Raw genomic sequence first — 20,049 nt, forward strand, 5'->3', positions numbered from 1 at the left:
GTAAAAACAAGAAAAAAAAAAAAAGAAAAGAAAGAAACACAAAAGCACACAGAGAAATCGAGAGAGAAAGAAGGTAGAAAGAGAGATTCTCTCTGGGTGAGTACACGACTTTTCTCCCAGGCAAGCGCTGGGACAGAGCCGAGCCTGCTGCAGTGCCCAGACCCCCCGACTGGCTGGGGGAGCACGCAGGCCGCCGGCCTGCTAGGCTGGGAGGTGCTGTCAGTTGCCACAGGCAAGGAAAAGCAGAGACCAATCGGCTTCAACTCTGGCAGCTTACTGGAGTGGAGCCTTTTCTGTTTATGTTTCCTCATTTCAAGAGTGACGTCAAAGGGTTTAGTTTTTCCTCTGCATGTGCTATTAATTTTAAAGTACTGTACTATGGGAAGAATGTGTGTGTGCCTGTGGTTAGCCTGGGCACCCCACTCTCAGGAGAACCCATGAAACATTTTCTACATTCAGGAATAAATTTTAAAAATTTAAAATGCCTTGTGGTTGGGTATATCAAAAACAAAAACAAAAACTAGACAAAAGCCTTGAGCTAATAATAGCGGCAAGATTTATATATATTTTTTCCAAATGTGAGTCTATGTACATATGCCCACTTCACAGCTGTTGCTTATTTCAAAACTAACTCTTTGTCAACCTTACCTAAAAATGAGCTGTCAGTTAATCTTTATAGTCATGGATGCAGAGTTCTGCAAATGAGCTGGTGAGCAATATTATGTGCAGTGAAAAACAGAAATCCTGTTTATGCTGCTGATCCCTGATTTTCTATCTTTCCTCCAGCTTCTGTGGTGAAGCTTCCGGATTATTCATGCTAGGGAGATCCTTCCTGCAACTCCCCACAAGGAGTCATTCAAGAAGCAGGGCATGCTGATGCCATAGAGCCGTGCCTGGGGTTTCAGCAAGTCCTCACCCAAAGTATGTGAAGGTACAGTTATTTAAAGATACTTCCTCTACCAGGGGCCCCAGCTTATCCCCGTATTTCTCTTCCTACTCTGGAAAATCTCAGTGGTGGCCATCTGTTATTTCTGCCTCCCCCATATTCTCTCCCTTCTTCCCCGTCCCATTCTGCTAATAGAACCTTTTTTTTTTCTTTTGGAAACTTCCCTTTCCCTGTGGATTGCATAGCCTTCCCCGGCCCTCTTCTATACCTCCCCCCTTGAAATCCCACCCCATAACAGAACTATGAGGGTCATGTGATCCAGACTGGCCAATTAGTTTTCTTCATTGCTCTAGACACAGAAAATGTTTTAGGGGTAGGCACATCACTCAAGAAAGACCAGAGTCCTTTTTCAAATATTAATACTGATTATTTGAGAAATGAGGTTTTTCTATCTCTCTATGAGCCAATGTGGTAGGGTTAAACAAGCCTGTAGTTGTTAGGGTTCATCTTTGATGTTAAAGATAGAGCAACGAACAAAACAGATAGTATCTGCCTTCATGTACTTTACATCTGGGGGAAGGGTGAAGACAGGCAATAAAAATAAGTAAATATATAATATCTGTTGGTAATAAGGCTTTGAAAGAAAGGAAAGTAAGGGTAAAAAATCGTGTGTGTGTGCATATGCATTTGCTGTTTTAGGTATAATGATAATGGAAGCACTAAGCAACTTGGAGCAGAGGCCTGAATGAAATGAAGAAGCAGGTCATCTGTGTCTCTGCATTCCAGGCAAAGAAAGCTGTGTAAAGTCCTAAGACAGGTGAATGTTTGGCCATGTTCAAAGAATAAGGGAAATAGAGTGGCTGGAAGAGAATGAGCAAAAGGAAGAAATAGGTTTAGGGAGATATGTCTGGGGCAAGATCAGGTAGTATCTTACAGGCCACTTAAAGTATTTAGACTTTATTCTAAGATGGAAAACTTATCAGAGTGTTTTGAACTAAGGGATGCCCATGATCAACATAAATTCTAAAGGGATTTCCTCTCTCTTCTGTGTGGAAAACAGATTCTAGAGGAGCAAGGGTAGAAGTAGGGAGACCAATAATGAGGCCATTGCAATGATGATTTGAACTTGGGTGAAGGTGGGAAAGGTGAAGGGGGCCAGATTCTGGAAGGGTGTACGTGTGTGCGCGTGTGCGCGCATCTGCGCACGTGCGCGTGTGTGTACCAGGTAGAATTAGCAGGATTTCAAGATGTGGGGTGTGAGTGAAAGAGAGGGATCAAGAATAATTCCTAGGATCCTCTCTTGAGCAAACTAGAATAGAGTTACCACTTACTGATAGGGGGTAACTGGAAGAAGAACCTGGTTTTGAGCTGAAATAAAAAGTAGTCCTGGGCTTTCATTCAACAGCAACAAATATTTATTGATTATGTACTCTGTGCAGGCACTGTTTTAAGTGCTGGAGAGGAAGCAGTGAACACAAACAAACACAAAGGCCCTTACCCTCATGAAACTTAGATTTTTCTGAGAGGAGACAGATCATAACAATAAAGTAAAAGATTACATAGGATACATTGAGTAAGAGATGTGGAGTAGATGGTTAAATATATAGGCCTGGAGTTCAGGGGACAGTTCTGGGATATAGATATAAATTAGGAAGTCATTGTATATTCAAGGTATTTAAAGCCAGGAGACTGGATGAAATTACCATGGCAATGAGTACAGGTGGAAAAGCCCCAGGCAGTCCAAGATTAAGTAGTCAGGAATATGAGAAAGAATCAGTGGAGGAGACCGGGAAGGAACGTCCAAGAGGTAAGAAAAAAACCCCAAAAGGGTGATACCTTGGAAGACAAATGAAATTTTCAATAATCAAGCTTTGTAAAATGAGAGTTAGATGAAGATTGAAAATTGACCCTTGAATTTAGAATGTGTAATCATTTGTGCCCTCGACAAAATCAGGTTCAGTACAGTAGAAAGGGTGAAAGGTCAAAAGAGAATGTAAAGAGAAAAGTGGGGGCAGACAGTATAGACAATTCTTTCAAGGTGTTTTTCCCCACAGAAAGCAGAGAAATGGGGTAGTAACTGGAAGGGAGAGTGGAGTCAAGGAGGTCTTTTTAACATGGGAGAAATATCAGTATTTTGTATGCAATGATAAGAAAGATCCCGTTGAGAAGAATAATTAGTGATGCAGAAGAGAGAAGGGGGAATAGATGGAGCACATGGAGTCTGTGGTAGACAATTGCCCCCCAAGGTGCCCAATCTCTGACAACTGTGAATATATTATATTACATGACAAAAGGGACTTTGCAGATATAATGGAGGTGATGGATCTTCAAAGAAGGAGATTGTCTTAAATTATCTGGTGTGCTCAATCTAATCACATGAGCCCTTAAAAGCAGAGAACTTTCTCTGGCTGGAAGCAGAAGGAAGATGAAGCAGCAGAAGTTAGAGAAGTTCCAAGTATCAGAAGTATTCAACATACTGCTACTGGTTCTCAGTTGTAGGACCCATGTGCAAGGACCAGAGAGAGCTAAGGGCTGTCCCCAGCTGATAGCAGCAAGAGAGCAATCACCTTAGCTCTACAGCTGCAAGGCATTGGATTCTGCCAACAACCTGAATGAACAACCTGAAATGAATTCTTCCCTATAACCTCAAGAAAGAAACACAGCCCTGCTGACACCTTGTTTTCAGCTTTTGAGACTCTAAGCTGAGTACCTAGCCAAGCCACCTACAGATCTATGAACTAATAAAGTTTGTGTGAATCTGCTACAGCATTGATGGAACACTAGTATAAAATGATTGGCTTTGGAAAGCAGCATGGAGGCTTCATCCACAGAACCAGAAGAGAAGGCAGAGTAAATGGCAGAGGTATTACTAGGTGGATTGTAACGGTGGTGCAAGATTGTGAAAGTTCTCTGTGATTTCTAATTTCTCAGTAAAATAGGAATTAGGAGTATTGGGTAAGAGACAGGATAGAAGAAGTGGTGAAGGTTTGAAGAGAGACGTGAAATAGTCATCCAGAAGAGTAAAAAGCAGGAGTTATCATAGAAGATAATATGATGGCCAACAGCACTAAGGGCTTATTTGAGTTTAGTTTTCATGAATTAAAGTGATACCAGACAGCGTGTCACCTTTACAATATCCATGAAACATCTGAATAGATATGTCATATGGGCAGTTTGGATATAATTCTGGGGAGCTAAGGGCAGATGAAATGCTATTGAAAACTATGGGAGGGCATGAAATCATTTGATGAATGAGAATAGACTCAAGATCTAAACTCTGGGATCTTCCAATATGTAGATATTGGGAAATTCAGGATGATCTAGCAAAGGAGATCAAAAAGGAGTGGCCATGGAGGTACACACACAACCAAGATAGTGGCCTCTCAGAAGTCAAGTTCCAATAGTCGGTGGTGTGGACTGAATGTTCCTACCTTCCCCCCTACTCCCCAGCACACACACCAATTTATATTTTGAAGCCCTAACCCCCGATACAACTGTAATTGGAGATAGGGCCCATAGGGAGGTAAATAAGGTTAAATGAGATCATAAAGGTGGGACCCTAATCTAATAGTTCTAGTGCCCTTGTAAGAAAGGAAGAGACACCAGAGCTCTCTGTCTTCACCATGAGAGAATAGAGCCAAAGGGCTGCTGTCTGCAAGCCAGGAAGAGAGCTCTCACCAGACACTAACTCTGCTAGCACTTTGATCCTGGTCTTCCAGTCTCCAGAACTGTGAGAAAATAAATTTCTATTGTTTAAGTACCCAGACTATGATACTCTGTTATGCAATCCAAATGGACTAATACAGTTATGTGAGTCATGAATTCTCTCTTTTTTTTTTGCTTGCAGCCATTTCAGTTGGCTTTCTGTTCCTTATAGCAGGAAGAGTCCTAACAAATTCAATATACAATGTCAATGTTTCCTAGAGGTGACTGTCAACTCTCCTGTCCCTGATACAAATACTTCACCACTTGTGGCTTGAAAAACTTTAAGGATATATCTATGTCTGTCACTATATCTATATCTATCTAATCATTTCCACCAAACACAATAATATTTATCTAAGACTACTGTGTTTAAAATACTAACAGGTTTTCTGAGGCACCATTATTTAACATATATTTTGGAGTGTTCTTTGAAACACAACATGTGAAGTGGCCACATTTTCTGTAATTTATTAGCTATAAAAATAATCCAGAAGGAGCCACCTTACTTCAGCCTCTTCATTTAAAAAGGGAATAAAAATTCCCTTTTTAAATAGCTCATGACTCACAGAAATGACCACTCTTAGTCATTTTCTTTCCTTTATAATTTAACTCTCAATTTTCTCTACTAGTGGAATAGAAAATATGATTTTTCTTGTGCTGCATCTCAAGAAAGATAAATTTCTCAGTGACCTTAGAGATATTAAATTTGTTCAAGGAGTACTTATTGAGCATAAATTATTGGCAGAACCCAGTAGTGTATGTTCAACATACTTTTGGGGTTGACAGAGATCAACAGATGTTATCTCTACCTTTAAAAGTCATATACTTGGGTACTGGCACAAAAACAGACACATAGATCAATGGAACAGAATAGAGAGCCCTGAAATGGACCCTCAACTCTATGGTCAACTGATCTTCGACAAAGCAGGAAAGAATGTCCAGTGAAAAAAAGACAGTCTCTTCAACAAATGGTATAGGGAAAATTGGACAGCCACATGCAGAAGAATGAAACTGGACCATTTCCTTACACCATGCACGAAAATAGACTCGAAATGGATGAAAGACCTAAATGTGACAGTAATCCTTCAAGATCCTAGAGGAGAACACAGGCCAACAACCTCTGTGATCTTGGCCTCAGCAACTTCTTGCTAGACACATCTCCAAAGGCAAGGGAAACAAAGGCAAAAATGAACTATTGGGACTTCATCAAGATAAAAAGCTTTTGCATAGCAAAGGAAATAGTCAACAAAACCAAAAGACAACCGACAGAATGGGAGAAGATATTTGCAAACAACATATCAGATAAAAGGCTAGTATCCAAAATCTATAAAGAACTTATCAAACTCAACACCCAAAGAACAACAAATCCAGTCAAGAAATGGGCAGAAGACATGAACAGACACTTCTGCAAAGAAGACATCCAAATGGCCAACAGACACAGGAAAAAGTGTTCAACATCACTTGGCACCAGGGAAATCCAAATCAAAACCTCAGTGAGATACCACCTCACACCAGTAAGAATGGCTAAAATTAACAAGTCAGGAAATGACAGATGTTGGCAAGGATGTGGAGAAAGGGGAACCCTCCTACACTATTGGAGGGAATGCAAGCTGGTGCAGCCACTCTGGAAAACAGTATGGAGGTTCCTCAAAAAGATGAAAATAGAGCTATCCTATGACCCAGCAATTGCACTACTGGGTATTTACCACAAAGACAGAAATGTAGTGATCCGAAGGGGCACCTGCACCCCAATGTTTATAGCAGCAGTGGCCACAATGGCCAAACTGTGGAAAGAGCCTGGATGTCCATCAACAGATGAATGGATAAAGAAGAGGTGGTATGAATATACAATGGAATATTATGCAGCCATCAAAAATGAAATCTTGCCATTTGCAACAACGTGGATAGAACTAGAGGGTATTATGCTAAGTGAAATAAGTCAATCAGAGAAAGACAAGTATATGATCTCACTGATATGAGGAATTTGAGAAACAAGACAGAGGATCATAGGGAAAGGGAGGGAAAAATGAAATGGGACAAAACCAGAGAGGGAGACAAACCATAAGAGACTCTTAACCTCAGGAAACAACCTGAGGGTTGCTGGAGTGGAGGGGGGTGGGAAGGATGGGGTGGCTGGGTGATGGACATTGGGGAGGGTAGGTACTATGGTGAGTGCCGTGAATTGTGTAAGACTGATGAATCACAGACCTGTACCCCTGAAACAAATAATACATTATATGTTAATAAAAAAATTAAAAATAAATAAACACATTTACTTAAAAAAAAGATTCTTCACCAAAAGATAGGTTTAGTAATAAAGTAAAGACGGCAAAAAAAAAAAAAAGTCATATACTTGACTTAAAGGGTAATATACATGTTCTTATAATAGTAATAAGAGGAAAGATGCAACAAGGGCTCTAAAGATGGAAGAGACACAATGGAAATTCAAAGAAAGGGAAGATTATTTCTCACAAGGGGAAGACTTTGCATAATGTCGGAGATTTCATTTGTCCTGAACCAGGAAGACATGTTATCTTGAGAGACTGACCTGTAGGTTAAGTATAAGATATGGGAGTATAGGACATGGGAAAGGAATAATATATTGTGAACCCAACATGGCAGACCAGTGAAAATGTAGAAAGTTAAATCTAAAATTTGAATTTTACTCATTACGGAATGAGGGATTATTAAAGGTCTGCAAGTAGGGAATTAAAATAGCAGTAGTGTATTCCTATTAGCTGAATGGTCTAGTGCTGAGTACAGACAATTAAACACGTGATTACAATACAGTGGAGTGAGTAATGTGATAGGGGAAGTTTGGGATGATTTGGGAGTGTATAGGAGAGAAATCAACACCGGATTTTTAACTCAATCAAGGCTTCTCCCTGAAAATAGTGACATCTGAGATGAATTCTAAAGGATAAGTAAAAGGTACTCTGGTAAAAGGGAGGGATACCTGAAATGATTAAAGGCTGCTCCAATAAAAAAAGGGAGGGTACAAAATAATGAATTCTGAAATGATAACACAAACATGGACAGGTGAAGATGAGCATGGTTTACTCCAGGGACCAGAGCAAGTTCAGTTTGGCTGGAGTGATAAGAAGTGAAGACAGGGGGAGCCTGGGTGGCTCAGTCTGACTCTTGATTTCGGCTCAGGTCAGGATCTCAGGGTCCTGAGATAGAGTCCCATGTCAAGCTCCACGTTTAGTGGGGAGTCTGCTTAAGATTCTTTTCCTCTGGCCCTTCCCCAACTCGCATGTGTGCATGCACACTCTTTCTCTCAAATAAATAAATAAATCTTTTAAAAAAGGAAGAATAAGTGAAGACAATATGCGGCTTTTTAAGTCATATGAGAAATTGGGACTTTATTCTAAAAGAAATGGGGATATATTGAAAACTTTTAAACAATAAAGGACATGATCAAATTTGTATTTTGAAACATAACTTTGGCAGTTGTGTGGAGACCAGACAAGAGAAGTCTGGAGACAGGAAGTCCAGGAGGGAAAGTACAGTAGCTTGGATGAGGGTGGTGGTCATGTGGAAGGAGAGATATGAGAAAATTTAATGTTGTTTAGGAGATGCCTTCCATAGGATTTGGTGATGGATTGAAGGTGAAAGCTGAAAGTCTTACTATGGGATGAAAATAAGGAACAAGACAATCAAAGACAACACTCACGTTTCAGCCATGGGAAATGGGTGCCATTTACTGAGTTAGGTTTGTCAGGGAACATGATAAGTTCAGTTTGGAACTTAATATCAAAGTGAAGATGGATATGTTGCTATAAAACTCAGCAGAAAAACGTAGGTTAGGAGAACAGCTTTGAATACCATCATACATATGGTTGAAATCAGCCATATGTGCTGATGGAATCACTCAGAAAGTGTGCCTAGCATGAGAATAGAAAAGGATCTGAAGAGAAACCAAAAGGAACACAATATTTAGGGGCTAGCAAAGGAAGAGAAACCTATAAAAATTTGGACAAAGACTGGCAACATAAAAAGAGAAAAGGAGGATGTGGCATCCATAGAATCTAAGGAAAATTGTGTTTCAAGATGTAAAATATAGTTAATAATGCTAAATCAGCTGAGAGGAAAACAGAAAAACATCTTTTATAGCTACTAAACTGCTATAAAACTAAAACATCAGGGTACTGATGTAGGTATAAATAAATAGAAAAATAAATCAATAGAACAGAACAAAGTCTAAAAGTGAATCAATATGTATATCAAGTTTAGCATATGATAAATGTGGTGTTTTGAATGAGTGAAGAAGGAATAGACTGCTTCAGAAACTATGTTGGGACAAGGCTAGTCATTTGTAAATACAATATCCAAGTAAGTTAACCTTAGATTCATTCCAAAATCCATTTACAAATATAAACTGTAGTTAGATAGAAGACTTAAACACGAAAAGCCAAAGCTACAAAGTTGCCAGAAAACATATGATTGGATATAAGAGATATCAAAACAGAGAAGACCTTTAAAAAGGTAGTAAAGCAAAGGCCACAACAAAGAACATTGATAAAATATCTTGCGCCAAAGTTAAAGTCTTCTATATGATCAAAGACATTATAAATAAAGATATTTTTAACCTATATAAAACATAATAAATATACATTATTGCACATTAGTACATCTCCATCAGATTTTTTTTAAAGGTTTTATTTATTTGTCAGAGAGAGAGAGCACAAGCAGGGGGAGAAGTAGGCAGAGGGAGAAGCAGGCTTCCTGCTGTGCAGGGAGCCCAATGTGGGATTCAGTCCCAGGACCCTGGGATCATGACCTGAGCCAAAGACAGACGCTTAACCAACTGAGCCACCCAGGCACCCCTCTCCATCAGATTTATAAAACAGAGAAGGTCTGGAAAAAAAACAAAACCAAAAGGATCACCAATGTTCAAGGGCTAGTCAAACGAAGAGAAGCCTTTAAAAATATGGACAAAAAGGAGTGCCTGGGTAACTCAGTTGATTAAGCATCTGAATTTTGATTTCAGCTCAGGTCATGATCTTAGGGTCGTAAGATCAAGCCCTGAATGGAGCCCTGTGCTGGATATGGAGCCTGCTTGGGATTTTCTCTCTCCCTCTGCCTCTGCTTCTCCCTCCCCCTACTCCCACATCTCTCTCTCTCTAAAAAAAAAATATATATATATGTATGTATATACATATATATATACACACATATATATATAATATAGAGACAAAGAGTGGCAACATAAGAGGGGAAAAAAAAAGAATGTGGTGTCACAGAATCCAAGAAAAATTTTGTTTCAAGAAAGGTAAAACAGGTAGGATTTTAAAATTTAGAAATTTTCTTTTGAATATTAAGATGGGTATAATCTCTAACAACCTCCATGGAGTCTAGAGCAGGTCATCACCCTTTCTCTCTGCCCTTCTCACCTGGTACAGAGCCCTCAAGCTTAGTGTTCTCCTCACTGGAGTCCTGAACTAACCCTTCTGATGCACATCACACTTCCTCATCTATCTTCTCCACATTTCTGTCAATTGATGTATATCTCATACCACCTTTTCCTTTCTGTTTCACTATAAACTTGTCTGCCAATCTGAGTCCTCCTCCTTGCTGGTGATAGAATAGAATTCAGTGAGAACACATCTTAATGCCTTTGAAAATGGAATTTTTGCTTCTTCACAGGAAAGTTTTTGTCAAGCATAAATTAAATAATATTTACAGATACTTATTGAGTGCCTACTATGAGCTGGAAACTTACATCATCAGCAACAAAATTCATTACGAATGAATTACTTAAATCTTGACAAAAGAGAAATATTTGCCCTACTACTGGATTTTCCGCCTCTGCATTTAAAATAGTTCCCATTTCAAATTATTTTCTCTTTTTCTTCTAACACTACTATTCTTTCACCAAAACTGTTTCCCAAATCAGCAGACTATTTTTGGAGACCATGTTTCCAAAGTGCTAATTTAGCTCAGAATCACAGCAAAAATATCAAATAGAAAGAACAATTGGAAAGCAAGAAGCAAAAAAACCTCTAAATTCTACCATTTAACGCGTATCATCAACAATTCTCCATCACAGCAAATTTGCAAATTACAATTTAGCTTTGGTTACCCCCTTTCTTTTTTTAAATTATTTATTTTTTATTTTTTTGAGAGGGAGAGATTGGGGACAGAGGGAGAGGGAGTGAGAGAATCTTAGGTAGGCTTCACGTCCAGTGCGGAGCTCAATCTCACAACCCTGAGATCATGACCTGAGCCAAAATCAAGAGTCAGACGCTTAACCAACTGTGTCACCCAGGTGCCCCTGGTTATCTCCTTTCTTATGTGTGACTGGACTCCCTCAGCCTGCAGGCTAGGAACATTTTCTCTGCAGTTCCCACCCTCCTTGCTTTCATCCAGCTCTCAATGAGCACAGCTTCTAGAAGGCAGCTCCTTGGCAGCATTTTCTAGCCTCATTCTTCACTCATTTTCCACCCATTTTGCGGATCCATTTTCCATTCCTCTACTTTCTGCTGTCTAAGATGGAGCTGTTATCATGTCAATAACAGATCTTTAGAAAGTTCCTATTCTGAACAAAGTAGTTATCTTTTTTTTTTTTTAAAAGATTTTATTTGTTTATTTGACAGAGAGAGACATAGCGAGAGAGGGAACACCAGCAGGGGGAGTGGGAGAGGTAGAAGCAGGCTTCCCGCCAAGCAGGGAGCCCGATGCGGGGCTTGATCCCAGGACCCCGGGATCATGACCTGAGCCGAAGGCAGAAGCTTAATGACTGAGCCACCCAGGCGCCCCTGAACATGGTAGTTATCTGATGACCTAAGCCACATGGAAGTTTTTTTATAGAAGGAAAAAAAAAAAGCTTGTGTCATGACTCTGATGGCTATTTACTTTCATACTGGAGTTTTCTCATCTAGAGACATGCCATGTTATGGGCTGAATTACGTGTCCCCAAAATCATATGTTGAAGCCTTAACCACCCCCCGCCCCGTACCTCAGAATCTGACCTTATTTGGAGATATGGCCTTTAAAGAGGTTATTAAGTTAAAGTGAGGTCGTTAGGGTGGGCCCTAATCTAATATGACCTGTGTCCTTATGAGAAGAGATTAGGACACAGATAGGTACAGAGGGAAGACCATATGAAGACACAAGGAGAAAACATCCATCTGTACGCCAAGGACAGAGGCCTCAGAATAAAACCAACCCTATGACATCTTGATCTTGGACTTCCAGCCTCCAGAACTATGAGGAAATTCATTTCTGTTATTTAAGCCACCCCATCTGTGGCATTTTGTTATGGCAGCCCGAGCAAACTAACACACACCAGAACATAGGTCCTAAGTAAGGCGAAGACTCTGGGGAAAGTTGCTTCTTTAGAACATAAGAGGTAAAGGGTTTTGTGTGTTCGATTGCTTGTGTGTTTCTTTTCATAATATCAATATGTATTTTCCTGTAATTTACATTTTGGTTTTTATCGATTAAATTTTTTACATTGCTAAAGGTTCTGTTTCTGCAATATAGAAATTATAATTTAAAAGCCCAATTTATTAAAAATAAGTCAATGGTTAACTGCTTTCTTTGCAATGTTACATCAGGATTCCTTTAAATAGCAATTACCCTTAGTGCATTTAAAATAGAGATTCCATTTACAAAGATTAATTTTTTGCATTTTTTAAATGCTTTAATTTTTAAGTTATTATAAAATTGATCAACATTAAGAAAATTATCATTGCAAAAGTTAAAATTCATAATAAAAATTAAAGTTTGATTATTAATTTTACAGGATAGCTTAATAAACTTTACAAGATTTAAATGCATGAGGGCATTTAAAACCTGAGTTCCAATTAACAAAGGTTCAACTCACATGTTATCTTTGGTGGATCTACTCGAGTAGGAAAACATTTTATTTGTATTTTAGGAAAGCACACACATGCCTTTCTTAAGAACTTGGTGATATACCACCAGTAGGCAGTAAGCTTTATGAAGTCACGGGACTGGGTCTAACTAGCTGTGTAATTTGTTCCCAGCACCTAGCACACTACCTGACATTCAGTAGGTCATCAGTTTGTAGTCCTTTTAATGACTGAATTGATAAGCAAATAAGAATGGCTGGAGAAGTTCTATGTGAGTCAAAGGATGTAATTAAAAAAGAGTGTAAGGAGGTCCTTACAACAACAAAACAATGCTGGAAGCCAAAAGCAGTTAAACTGTGCTGGGAGTCTGCATTATGTGATGCCAGGAGAAAGAAGTTGGATATTTTACTGAGTGATCTAGGCATGAGGTTCTTATTTTGCAGGAGGACAAAGATTTTAGTGGGCAGGGCAGTAGAGCAGACATTTCACCTCGCACTGAAGAAGAGCTATAAGAAATTATGTCTCAGGGAGGGTTGCAAGCAGCAGGAAACTCCACCTTTACATTTAGTTGGGGGACCACAGAAGAACAACAATGCATGCAGAACCGGTATATACAATGTGGATATAAACAATGAAATGAGGGACGCCTGGGTGGCTCAGTCGGTTAAGTGTCTGCCTACGGCTCAGGTCATGATCCCGGGGTCCTGGGATCGAGCCCCGCATCGGGCTCCTTGCTCAGCAGGGAGTCTGCTTCTCCCTCTGCCTGCTTCTCCCCCTGCTTGTGCTCTCTCTCTTTCTCTCTGATAAATAAATAAATAAAATCTTAAAAAAAAAAAAATACTAGAGAAATGAGGAGATGCTTCTTAATGATAGCAAACCAGATATTCCCTGAGAAACAGATCCTTATATTAAAGGAGGGGCTGATTTTTTCACCTCATATCTCTTATCCCAATGCCATTAAATGGCTTTAACCAATCTTAAGAAACAAGAAATAGAACAAGTGTATGTATCCGGCAGCTTCGTGGCTGGGATGCTGGCCAACTTTTACAGTTACTGGATCCATGCAGATTTGGCTAAGCCTTTACCACATATGCTACAGAATCCCTCTGCAAAAGACCCCACAGGTGTGTAATGATTTTCCTCTTCAGACGTACAATCACGGTGTGACAACGTTTGAACATTTATCTCAAGAGAGGGGCAAGTGGAGATGCCTGGTACAGTATGAATCTGCTAGGTTGGTTTTATCTGATGTGTTAAGTAAAATTTAAGAAAAAAATGTTTCAGTCAAATTGTGTTAAATCGGTCACATGTAAAATTAATTTTTTAACATGAGAACTATTTCAAATGGTTAGTATGTGAACATGGAGACATAAGCATACAGCATTTTAAATGCCTCATAGGTCACTTCCACTTATTTATTGAGGTAGACATTTGACAACAGGAAAATATTCTTTGTTCCCAGGTTTAAAAAAATAGCTAGGGACATACTGCAGCAGGAGATTGAAAACATGGATGCATTTTTCTCTAGAGTGGTCAATTTTTTTCTCCCTATTATCTTCCATGCTTGCTTGTTGCCATGGCACAAGACAACCCCACATTTTTCTATGCAGCATGATCTCGAATCAATACTGCTTTTACCACTTTCTCCATGTTTGCTAGAGATGAAAGAAACACCCATATCTCACACATGCACTGACCAATAAATAAGCAGCAGGGGCACTTTCTAGTTTCATAAGAGGCTATAAAATTGATCCATATATATCATTCCCTGAGAGCAATTCGAATAATGTTAAGCTTTTAATTATTTCATTTTCCTCATTCTCTAGACACCAAGGCTTATTCCCCAAGACTATGCCGAACTGTCTCGCCCAATTCCACTGAGAGTTAAGACCGCAGAGTTCTTTCTAGCTGGCCTATGATTCACCCTTGAGTTCGGGCAGAGTTGTAGCCCAGTGAATTCCTATTATCCCAAGGGGTGCTTCTCCCCTGACTTTCACAGAAAGCTCCATGAACTTCCCATTCCTGGTCATAACCTCTATCAACTTCCTTGAACGGGTTCTTGTTTCCAGACTGTTCCTCACTCTCTCTTCCTCTGAACACACTCTTGTGGTGACAGCTCTTTCGCCCCTGATTAAATTGTCATGCTGACAAACACTGGCTTCTCTCAATTATTTCCCTTTGTCCCCAGCTTTGCCTCATTTCTTGTCACCAGCCTACAACGCAAGGCTGTTATGACCTTCTTCTTCAATTTCTGGAAATCCTTGCTTCCTTGTTTATCATTCCATTATAAAATACTTTTCAGGGAAATTTCTGCTTATAGTTGATAATATTTTGTTTTCTCCCAAAGCAGCAGGTGAAATGTAGATTTATGGCAGGAACATTTTCTCATATTTTCATAGGCAATATTATGGATTTGTGAAAAGTCAGAATGCTAAAGATTGCCAAGACTCCTACATGGGAATAATTGATACCATATTTATCATCACTCGTTTTATATTTTGTATTTTCATTGTGCAAATCACGTTCCCTGCACATGATAGGTGCTCAATTAATTATTCAATACTTTTCTCAAATGCTTTCCCTCTGCTACTCCTAAACATAGCATCAAATTGGATAGCTAGCCTTTTGTATCTGCAGAGAGTATGTAACATTTAGCATGCCCTGCACTCGTCTCCATGGATACCAAATTTCTGTGAATGGCACTTAGAGTGAAAAAATCTATAGGGGGAACTGAATTTTGCTCATTCTTTCAGCTCGAGTCCTTCTCTTCCCAACCCTTTTTCCTCTACATTTTCTGTCCTAGGCTATGTATGCTAAGAATCCTAGCACACTTTGTGCAGTAGAAAACCTTCTGTTAGGAGGACAGGACATCATGTTTGTATCTTTTTGACTGCTCCATGAGCATCAACCCACAGAAACTGCAGCTAACCACAGGAAATGGGGAGGTCAAAGCTTAAGTCTATTTTTGACGAACTCTAACCAGGGATCCCCAACTTGAGGAATTCAGAAACCTGGGGTTCAGGAAGAACAGTAACTGCAGAGGGGTGGGAATCCTGGAGCAATTTTTACATCTTTAAAAAGCTAAATTGAAATGATAAGACTTCACAGTCCAACAACATTGTCAAAACTCTTCATTTTTGGTTGGAACATCACGAACTTAGTTAGCAAATCCCTATTTACCACCCTGTGCTGCTTAAAGCTCTGGGGTGGATTGTTACTTGTGTCCTTAAATAATGAAAACAGAAAACAGGTTTATTACTATAATAAAAGCGGACATATTTATGTGATATGAAGAGAAGCCTGAGTAGGAAGTCAAACTTAATTAATGTAGCATGCAGTCTTCTTTACAGATGAAATCTTTCAACACTGTAGTATCCATTAACAAAAAGAAAAAGATCCTGATGCTAAAAAAATAAAAATGATTGAGTATAACTGTCCTACTCAATGCTTTGCTTATTTGTTTGTTGGTTTGTGTGTTCTATTTTAATGCCTAAGCTTGCTTAAGACCAACAGATACACTAAAGCTAATTTCGAACATATTTTCATCTTGGCTATTTGCTTGTTTTGAACTTAAAAAGGGAAAGTAGACCTCAGACCATTGGGTGAAGAGCCAGCGATGACGACCTTTGTTCAAAGACCCCCTGGCAGGACACTGAGGTGCTGGAGCATGGGTACGGAAGAGACTGAAGGTGAATATGGCGAGAAGATGAGTGCTCCACAGAGGCCACTGGGGCTGCTGGCAGCTGTGACCTTGAGCATGGTGCAGAGGTTATTTCTCAGCTCCATGCTCTCAGAGTGCGGACAGTTGGGATGGCCGGGCAGGACTCTACAGGCTTTTCAGGAAGGAAGGGAAACCTGCTGGGTCCTGAATGTTCTTTAGAGGTGAGTTTGGATTGTGCTAGGGTCAAGAACAGGGTCCAACACCAACAATATTAATTACTGGACCTTATCAGACTTTCTTCTTTTCTCTCACTAAATCCTGTAGCTCCGTTTGAGATATAAAGGGTTTTCCCCATTAAAAAAGAACCTATCTCCATGTTCAAAAATCATGCTACCCACAGTGACAGATAACTACAGGTGAGAATGGCGAAAAATTCCTCCCTGCAGACAGCTGTCAGAATCAAGCTCCCTCCCACATCATACGGGCAGTAGAGAGAGCAGAAAGGAGTTCTGGGAAGCCTTCTTGCTTACCCCATTCTCTTCGACACTGTGAAGCAACTCTGAGGAGTACCTCTTCCCCCTTCCTTCCAAGTCAGGCAAAAACAGAAGTCCAAATATTTCTTGTTCAGTAGTACGTCAGTACCAGTTCTGCCTGAGAAAAACACAAGCTTTGTTCCGGATCTGAAATTTAGAGCTGGGGAAAGAGATAGTCTCAAAAGATAGCAAAAATGTGTAAAGGGAACTACAGAAGCCATCACTCTGAGCACATCCTAGCTTCAAGAGAAAGACGCCGAGTAAGTGTAAAGGAACATAATGCTACTCACCACAATGATGGGAACAGTTCTTGAAAAGGGAGAGTTTGTGAATAAGATGATATCAACTAATTATATCCTGGAACTTATACGTCAACTCAGAAAAGAACAAGTCAAAGAAACATTCAGAAAAATAGGGTGAGACAAACAGGAAAATATTCACTTCAGTGAAAACTTCAGAGTACATTCCACACGCCAAAGGTTAACTTAACTTTGCTTTGACTCTTACAAACAGAAGGTAACAGCACAATTTTCCCTGGTACACTGTATAGAGCGTAATTTGTTCTATAAAAAATAATGATGATGATGATTGTTATTTACAAATTCTTCGTTTTTACACCAATCAGTTTTTTTTTTTAAAGATTTTATTTATTTATTCATGAGAGACAGAGAGAGAGAGGCAGAGGGAGAAGCAGGCTCCCAAGGAGCAGGGAGCCCGATGCGGGACTCAATCCCAGGACCCTGGCATCATGACCCAAGCCGAAGGCAGACGCTTAAACACCTGAGCCACCCAGGCGCCCACACCAATCAGTTTTTTTAAAAAGATTTTATTTATTTACTTGAGAGAGAGAGAGAGAGAGAGCGCGCCCGAGCCGGGGGGAGGGGCAAAGGGAGAGGGAGAAGCAGAGTCCCTGCTGAGCAGGGAGCCTGACACTGGGCTGGATCCCAGGACCCACTGTTCATGACCCGAGCCTAAGGCAGACACTTAACCGACTGAGCCAGCCAGGCGCCCCTATACCAATCAGTTTTTACGAATGTAAAAAGAACAAATTTTTCTCTTTGTTTTTACCTTTTTATTTTCCCCCAGTTCTTTGATGGACTTCTCCTTTCTCTCCACAGTTAGAAAGCAGATGAACTGCAGTGAGGACAACTGATAAGTTCTTGGAAGGAGCGGGTCATTCATGTCTTATATTTCTTTGTAAACCCTGTTGCTTTGTACCGTGCTTGGCAGATTTAGGTACTCAGAGAGTGTTTGTTAAAAGGTTTAATGGATGAGCTGAGGAATGCATGAGTGAATAACTATATTTATCTTACCCTCCTACTGTAACTTAAGAGAAAGAACATACTGCTTCAATACCTGTTATAATTCCTTTGTTAACACCTGTAGAGGACAGGTCGATTGGACCACATAAAGGTGAAAGGAAGGGAATGGCTCTTGCTACTGTACACTTAGAACATGTCCTGTGCCAGTGCTTTCGTATGGGCTCTTAGCCAATCCCCATAATGACTCTGAGAAAATATCATTATCTGCCTTTTACAGATAAGCACATAGAATCCCAGAGAGAATATGAACCTGTCCAAATTCACATGGTTAGGAGATAGGATTTAAACTCAAATGCTACTTTTTTCCAAACAGCATAACTTTTTCTCTATTTCCTCTCTAAACGCAAAGGCAAAGTATAAAGATTAAATCCCTAACAAATCAGATTGTAAAACTATTTAAAACTCTTGGCACTTTAAGTGATCCCTACCAATCTGTCAATTATTTACTGAGCACTCACTGTGTACAGGTACACTTGAAATAAAAGGGGTCCAAGAAGATAAATTTCTACTACATTTTAGTAGAGGCAGCTTAGGCCTAATGTCACTGATCTGGATTATATAATATTCCCAGTGTCTAAGAAACCATCAAGATGGTCAAGGTACTTCAAATATCTTAAAAAGTCATCAGACAGATATGATCTATCCTAAAACTAGTGATAATTTTCTCTCATTAGTATAAATTAGATTTAGTGCTAACATACTATCTTTATAAGTGCAACAATAACTGTTGAGCAAATTCTGTAGCCAAATAATCTTCTGATGCTAAAAATGTCATTAAAATTAATTAGTTTTTTCTTCAGAAGATTTATAAAAAAGTTTACCAGACATCTAAAAATTTTGTTCAATCATTAGAAGTACATGGATGCTGATGTTTACTGGTTTCCTTCTTACTTGAAATCCAATCAGAGACCATCAGAATTATAAAATGTTGAGAAATAGTGTCCTGTTAGCCATTTTGTTCCAGTTCTATCATAATGTATAGCCAAGGAAATATGGAAAATCACAGAATTATGATGTTTTCCTAGAACATAATCTCTAGAACTGTTTTGACTATGTATGAAGGGGTGTATTTGTCAGGGATCCTACCCTTCCAAAACTCAGTCTGTCATTTTGAAAGAGAAAATATTCAATCTAAATAAACAGTACTTCTGAAAAGAGTTTTACCTTGAATCTCTGCCTTTTTTTCTTCTTTTTTGTCCTGAGTCTCCCTGGAAGTTCCTCTTTCTTTTTTTTTTTTTTTTAAGATTTTATTTATTTGACAGAGAGAGACACAGCGAGAGAGGGAACACAAGCAGGGGGAGTGGGAGAGGGAGAAGCAGGCCTCCCGCTGAGCAGGGAGCCTGATGCGGGGCTCAATCCCAGGACCCTGGGACCATGACCTGAGCCGTAGGCAGATGCCTAACGACTGAGCCACCCAGGGGCCCCTGGAAGTTCCTCTTTCTTTACCTGGATGGGGACAAACTTAATGCTGGCAGCTAGGCCTGCACACCAGGGGCGAGTTGGTGACAGAACGGGAGGCCTTTCTATCTGTGTGCCCCAACAGGGTACACAGGGACACACAGGGAGTCACAGACACTCACAGTTCTAGAGGAATCACACACCCAGATACAGGTCAGAGCATTGGAACTAGATGGGGATGGTCTGTCCCTTCACAGTAGGCTGAGCAGGTCTTGGAGGTAGAGATGGCTCTTCTCAGATGCTCAGCACAAAATAAATGTACTCCCCATGACTGTGATCCTTCCAGGCCTTTAGGCAGTGTGCTGCTCAACCGTGGAGAGCCCCTTCAAAGGGCTTTTCCTCTTTTAATGTTATGGCAGCCCAGGCCAGGGAGCAGAGGTAAAAGAAAACCCACTCTGGACCCTGACTGGGCCACCAACTCAGAAAGCTATGTGCCAAGCTACTTATTGTCAGGGTCCAGCCAACCCTTCCTGACAGGGCATGCACAAGGCGGACATTGTTCTCAGTCAGACTTTGCATCAGAAGAAAAAATCCTACAGCATAACCATGGCCAGACTTCCTCCCTTTTCTGTGATGCTATACTGCTGCGTCTGTGTCCTCCCTGGGCCCGAGGAATCTTATTTCCTTCTTAACTGTGTGAGGAAAATGTCCTAGCACAATATTA

At 40.0% G+C, this 20,049-nt stretch overlaps 1 long non-coding RNA gene across 1 annotated transcript; it reads left to right on the forward strand.

The window, feature by feature from the left end:
* Positions 1-2: 2 nt before the first annotated feature.
* Positions 3-19,533, forward strand: LOC118539119 (uncharacterized). The gene is made up of 4 exons (XR_004918986.2): positions 3-96; positions 787-931; positions 15,990-16,293; positions 17,724-19,533. It is a non-coding gene; the product is annotated as an uncharacterized LOC118539119 (long non-coding RNA).
* Positions 19,534-20,049: the final 516 nt, after the last annotated feature.

Source organism: Halichoerus grypus, chromosome 9, assembly GCF_964656455.1.
Source record: "Halichoerus grypus chromosome 9, mHalGry1.hap1.1, whole genome shotgun sequence".
Lineage (NCBI taxonomy): Eukaryota > Metazoa > Chordata > Mammalia > Carnivora > Phocidae > Halichoerus > Halichoerus grypus.